Source organism: Centruroides vittatus, unplaced genomic scaffold (genome assembly GCF_030686945.1).
Source record: "Centruroides vittatus isolate TY-2023 unplaced genomic scaffold, ASM3068694v2 contig_502, whole genome shotgun sequence".
In the NCBI taxonomy this organism is placed as follows: domain Eukaryota; kingdom Metazoa; phylum Arthropoda; class Arachnida; order Scorpiones; family Buthidae; genus Centruroides; species Centruroides vittatus.
The window spans coordinates 38,477-45,964 of NW_027122289.1; positions in this window are offsets into that span (position 1 = coordinate 38,477).

Genomic DNA, 7,488 nt, shown 5'->3' on the forward strand with positions numbered 1-7,488 from the left:
AAGTACATCGCATGATATGATATTATGATACAAATACAGATATGATATTAATAATATAAAAAGGCAGGTTGTATGTCATCTCTTTAAAAAATGAAGGATAGAAGAAGAAAAATTAAAGCAGTAGTTTTTCGCTCAAGCTGTATCTCATCTCTTTTCATTTATTTTTCCAAAGGATGGTGTCAAATCCCAATTTCTATATTATAATATTTTTTAATATAAATTATTTACACAGTAATGAACTCAAAACTGAAACACTACAAATTTTTATTATAATATATATTAACTGTATTTATATTAATGTTTGTAGGGCAAAGTTTCAGAATATGGTTATATGAGTTTATGTATCATGTTGAAATTTAGAAAATTGAAAACAGATATGACATAAATTTCTCAAATTAGTCTGTAGATATTACACCATATATCGAGATAAAAGTAATTAACAGATAGCAAATTTTCATTACACTTCCTTAGTAATCAGCAACATCATTAGCTTATGCAATAGAGTCCTGTCATTATATCCTAACTGGTTTCCGGACAACTATCATTAAGCAAACTGTCCTATTTTCCATATGCTCAGTGTTATAAATGAATCTTACGTCCTTGGAAATACAGTTTTAACTATACAGGTACCTCCAAAAAACAATACTACCTTTTTAAATTATGTTAGTTATTATCCAAGAAGCTTGTAACATACATTAAAACATTGAAAAACTGTCCAACTTTCACATTTGTCCATTATTATTTCTCAATACGTGCATCTCATGTCGCACAGCACATCTGACTAATATTCAAATTCTTTATGCTTGTTACAGCATATCCTTCCGCAGCAGCCACAATTCTACAGCTCCTACAGATTACTCGTGCTGCACAATGATGAGCGATTCTGACTTTGCAAACTGCAGGATGCAAATGGTGTCTCCACGAGTCACCATTTTCATTTATGGTGCTTCCTAGAGGTAGTAGATGAAAAGTCATTTGAATGCAGATGGGAAATGAAACTCGAACAGTTAATCTGTCAATTAATGCACACTCGCATACTTCTTGAATAATAATTAACATAATTACAGTAATTTAAAATGGTTACATCCATTTTGGAAGACCTTGTAAAATTGTATATAGAGGTAGCCGGCAATATAATATGACATTTTGTATAATCGTAATAGAAAATTTATACCACTTGTAAAGTGAGGGCTTGCAGCATTTATTCCAGAAGTTGTATACATATCACAAACCTTACAAAATTGATTAAATGATGTACAAAAAAACAATATTAAAATGAAAATTTTTCATTCATTAATTTCCTTTCTGCTCTCTGAATTTCTTTCACAAGTTCGGAATATTCATCTAGTAGTTTCAAAAACTCCTTCTTCCTTATATGTGCTGTTTTCTATATAAAGCCATTAAATAATTAAATTTTGAATTCATTTATATATTATTATTTAGAAGTTTTAATTGTACATACCATAACTGTATTCACAAAATCGGATTTTTCATCTACAAATGATAATTTTCAAATCATTTTTCTGAAATGTACGGTTTAAAAAGACTAAAGCATTTGATGATAACAACTTACAAACACATTCTTCCACTTCCATTCTTTCTTCTTCGTTATTCTCTTCGTCTACATATTCAATGATGATGTTGACTTTTATAGGGGATTGCTGCGCTTCTATGTTAATTTCATTTATGTCAACAATTTCTGGTTTATGCCAAGACATCACTAGAAAAATATAAATATATTTATTTAGTAATTACATTTTCAAATGTTAGAAAATAAATCTAAAAATTTAAGTTCTGTATCATCAAAATTTGAATAAAATTGTTTTTCCACTCTACTTTAATATTAAAATTAAGTAATGATCCTGAAAAAGCACTAAGGGTGCGACTATGCCGATGCGAATTTACAGCGAGCGATTTAGTTTTTGCAAAGAAAAACCATGCACAAGCAAGAAGCGAGAAATAACGCTGGCGAGAGCGAATTTCTGGTTTTCGCACATATCTGACAGGTTTTGATATTTATCGCGCCTCACCTCTTCTCGCCACATATTCTCGCTCGCTCGGATCTGCATAGTCGCACCCTAAGAGAATCTTTTTCCATGTTCATCATTCCGTTGTGGAACAGCTGGATGATAAAAAAACAGCATCTAGCAAATCTAGACTAGGTCGCTCCTGAAAAATTCCTGAGGATAGGTTCCAGACTCAAACATAAATCCTTCAGTTTGCAAATATCTTAACCTCCTCAGTGAAATTATAATAAATGAAGTTGTCTGTGAAGATCTTGAATTGTGACTATTTAATGAAACTAAGATAATTTAAATAATGTATCACGCCACAGACCAGTGTCAACCTACTACCAGTCGGCAGAAATTTCGATTAAAGTAAACATAATGTTAAATAATTGTTTTCTGAAGTACATATAATAATATTGGCAATTATTGTTATGTGATGGCCTGACACTCAAATAAAATAGTACAAAAGTATGCTACTAGTTCCTGATACATCCTGTCTCAACAGTGCTCAGACATTCATTTACATAATGAGTGATACAGTGCAAGTCTCTCTCTTTAGGTGCTGGATTTTTCTTTGCCACTTATGCCATTAAATTTTAGATCCTATTCAGTCCCCTTTGAAATAACACTTGGATCATTTTTAGATATGTTGTATCATCCTCTTTTTAAATATGTTGTATCATTTCCTCTTAATTGGAGAAGCAGTGAATCATGATTCAAGGTAAATATGGCTTTTATACATTTCTTAATATGAAAATTTTAGTGTGATGTTGGAATACTTTGATACTTTGTAACTTTCCTAATCTTGCAAATGTATTTTTAAGTAATTATTTAATCAAATTTTCATCAAATTCTATGCTGGTTTCTTCAAACTTATCATCTACAAGATAGTCGAGACGGTTAATTTGTAAGGATCTGGCATCCCAGATTCTTCTAAATATCTGTGAGTAGTCTGGCTTAGATATAGGTGGCCTATTCCTCATTGACTGACCCCTGTAAAAAGCCCATCATGAGGTTATCCAGTCCTACTACGGGGGTATCATTTCATGGGTCTGTTTACAATATTTAGACAGATTTTTCAGTCCATTTTTAACAATAACTTAAGTGATTAGAAAAATTAATTAAATTGTTTTTTCTCTACTTAATCAGTTTAAAAATAACAAATATTTCTTTATAAATTTGAGAGGTTTTAAGCATTTTCTTGTGAATGATAAGTAGGCCAGTTCATCTGATGTTCATCTTGAGCATCAGTTGTGAACCCATCTACAATATTCAAAAAGATTTTAAAATGAAATTTTCATGGTGATGATCATGAAAAGTTCCCTTGCAAACAGTTTGCAGATGCTCTCTTGCACATTTCATGCTAATTCTAACTGGTACAAGGCTTTAGATATCAGTTTATCACTTAGACTAGCATTGTTCTTTGCTTAAAAAACAGTGTGTATGTTTAAGAAACGAAGTTTTGAATCTTCAACACCTGTTCACTAACCAAAAAATCAGGCCACTCTTGTAAAAAAAAAAACCCTGTAAAGGTCAAGTACAAAAATAATTGCATCATACCTGCGGTTATATAGCTATAAACGTAAATCAGTAGCAAAATTGCACTCTAATAAGCTTAAAATTCGTGTATAACGCGCAGGAAATGTGCACGTTTACAATTAGTCAAAATTAATTATATAAATATATATAATGCCTTAAGAAAATTAGAGATAAGATATAGTGAAATTTCGGCTCTTAAATTAATAACAATAATATGAAATTATTCATGAATAAATATGTAAATATTCATGAGATATTCATTACTTACCTTTTTATAGTAGACTATAAACCGATTCGGGCGAAAGTTACTCTGTAACAAGCCGTGTGTGACCCGATTTTCGTTTCTTTATTCTCTGACCTCTGCGCAAGGTCGTAAAAGTAGGTCTGAAACCTATTTCCAAAATAATTTATTAATCTGGCCCAAATTATTATGAAGTTCAAGTTAAAACTCAGTTATAGTAAGCAATAATTAGTCTATTTTTTTGAGTATTTTTGAATTTTAAAGGTTCGGTTTAATGGTCTACGTCAATGCAACAGATAGGCAATCTGCCTACTGGGAGATCATCTATGGGAAATTTAGGTGTTAGACACGTGAAAACCCAGAAAACTCCACATGGCCAGCACGTTTAGTGAGGTGCGAACCCACGTCCATTGGGTTCAATGGTGCTGTCCACTCGGCCACTGGTGAACACGGAATTTTAAAGATTGATTTCTATATAGAAAATGGCTTAAATATTCATTACACTGCAAAAATTACGTATTGAATAATTAATTGAGATGATGCAATGCAAAATATGTTAAGTTGCTGTGACACTATGCGATGTTTTGCATTATTTACAAAGATCACGCAATTTGATTTGGTTACACGTGCTTGTATTGTATTAACATACATTACGGAAATAATACAGTATTCAAACATATTGTGTGTGTAGTGTCCAGCAAATTGATTAAATCAAGCTTTAAATCATGCACTCACGATGGGTTATTGCATGTAAATCGATGCAATGAGTTACTAAGTAGTGACGGACGAAAATAGTTTTTATTTCAGGTAAATCATTACAGAAATTAGTCGGTTCATTATACAAATGAATTTTTTGGTAGCCATTTTTAAAATTTTGGATGCTCTTCTATCCTTTTAAAATTAGTAGCCCATCAGTGTTCGACCAACTACCATTTTAAGCCATTCTTTATAATGGCAGAAAATAATCAAAATTAAATTAATAAATTGATTTAAAAATCGAAAAGTCTGCGGCGAACATAACATGAATTATGATCGGACATTTTTTTTTTTTTTTTTTTTTTTTATAACATTCCTCATCCGCTCTGCTCTGTATCTTCAACGATCGATGCCTTTCTTTGACCTTGACATATTCACACGTTTTTCAACGAGAGAAAGTTTATCAAGATTTTGTTGTCAACAACACCAACAGATATGAAAAAAATGGTGTCGAGTAACAAAATAGAACCATTGTAATCTGAAAATTTGAAAGAAAATACGAAAATTACTATAATTTCTCGTGTTTGCAATATTGAACTTTCACATAGGTTGAGGGGTCGTTGTTCTTCGTTTATGTCCCCCCCCCTATAAAGCTATAAGACGGTGAAGTTGTTAGAAACAACATTGGCATCTTGAACTATGTATTTACTCATTTTAGTATTCGTTTGAAAGCGTTACATAGGTGCCACAGTAAAGATCAAACTGTAATCTTCATTGTGGCACGGTATTTAATGCGTAAAAATGCTATTTTTTGGAGGAATATTTATGCTGATTTGCGTATAATTTTTGATATTTTACACACTTCCTATGGGTATGAAATAAGGAAAATTGAAGCACAAGAAGAGATTGTGTCCTTGAGATTGGTGTAATACATTTTAAGGAATTTTTCGATAAAAGTTCCATTCTTTACTTTCCACCCTGTGGATACCGAGAGAGCCTGGGAAGAGGTTCCGTATAATTTAAAACAATAGTATTTAATGGTTTATGAATATATATGACCACAAGATGGTAAATAATTCAAGGTAATGGTGAAATTTCGGTTTTAACAAACAATAAATAATTTATAAAGAAGAATTCGTATGGCATTCATTAACTAGATTAAAGTATATATAGAAAAAATTATACAAAATTTTAATATTTGTTTGCCTGTGATACTTTGATATTTTTCTCGTTATGGAAGAGAAGCCAATTTTTTTTTTTAATAAAAGTGATATTTCAAAAGTTGCTATAGAGAAAAAGTGGAGCGGAAAATTGAAATATTAAATTATTACTTTTTATTGTAAAATATTAAAAATGATATGTTTCAGACATTTGAGGTAAGATATTATTGATATATAATTAAATTATAGATAACAACGTGGTGGCCGCATGGTTTTGGGAGACCCAGGATCGAATTCAGGAGGTTAAAATTCTCGGGAATTTTTTACAGATGCTCTATCCTGTATGCCGAGCCGCATCCTTCTTCAGTAGTTTCTAGGGTGAGTTCGGCCAGGCCCTCTGTAATGAAAACAAAGTAGATTATTTTAACTCTTCTTCATGTGGGCATTAAGAAGACGTTTATAGCAAGCCAATTATGGATTCGGCCAGGCCAAAAATGGGGCGGCCGGATGGTCCCGATGCATCCGAACGGAACCAAATCCCGAAAAAGTCCTCGGATTTTTCCGGGTTCCTCAGAGCGGTGGAGAACTACCTTAGTCGCTCGACCTCCAAACAGAATGGGTATGAAAAAAAAAATTATTTGTGTCCTTGGGATGGAAAGAATGAAAAAATAAAAATAAACAAAGCATTGTTGAAAATATTTTACACAAGAATGAAGAATAATTTGAATTTTATTTTGAATTCTATGATTATTACCCGTCAAAATTTCATTCTAAGCAAATAAATCAAAGTTGGCACGTATATTATTTCATATTTATTAATTCTATGAGAATAAGTGGCCACTATTTATAAATTATTCAAAAATGTAGAGTAGCCAGAGTCAGTTAACCACTGTTAAAATTAAATTACAGTTTTATTTAGAATACCCCATGACTTACAAACTTTATAAAGATCGTTTGATTCAAAAATACGACTCTAGCACTCACAAATTACTGAATTGTTGCCAAAAACGTTTTTGGGCCACTTTGTATAAAGTGGATGAGTATTAAATTGGATGAATACATACAGAAAGACTTTGTTTGTCTCCTTATGGGACAGCAATGTTTCCATAAGGAAGTAATACTAAGTTACCTCTATATCTGTAAAAAACAACTAATGAACTGCAGCAATTATTTACTTGAGATATGCGCTTTTAAAACGAATACATGGATATTTTAATTACAAAATAATCAGATGTCCCTTAAAAAAAATAAATTGTAACGGTGGATTGGGTTCATGAAATAACGCGACACAACAATTGGGTGATCTGCCAAGTGGTGCATCTCGAATGGACTTTCTATGGAAAATTGGCCTCAATTTAGGTGTTGAAAGTTATTGTATATTCATAAGTAATTATAATATCTTTGTAATCGTTTTATTCAAAATACTGTATATGGTTTAAACTAACTGTACACGTATTAAAGAATGTAAACAAGTAGGGGATCAAGAAAAAGTTACCAAGTTGGGAGTGTCACTATTACAAAAAGTTGAAAAATACTGGTTTAAGGTGTCATCCTACTGCTCTGGTAACAAATCCAGAGGGGGTCGAAAAGCCGCAGAAATTTTCGGGTATTCATCTCGGTTATCTCAGAACCCGACCCTCTTCATCCGGTTACTCCATTGTAAACCTGGCTGAACTCACGATGAGCTTGATAAGAAAGCCTTCTTAGCGCCCATGGGATGAAAATAATATAATATACAATATTAAAGTCCACCATAGTTCATTTCACTTAGAATGTCTTCAAATTTCGAAAGTGGATAAAATTTGAGTTGCAAGATTCGAGGAAGAATTATTTGTGGCGCTAT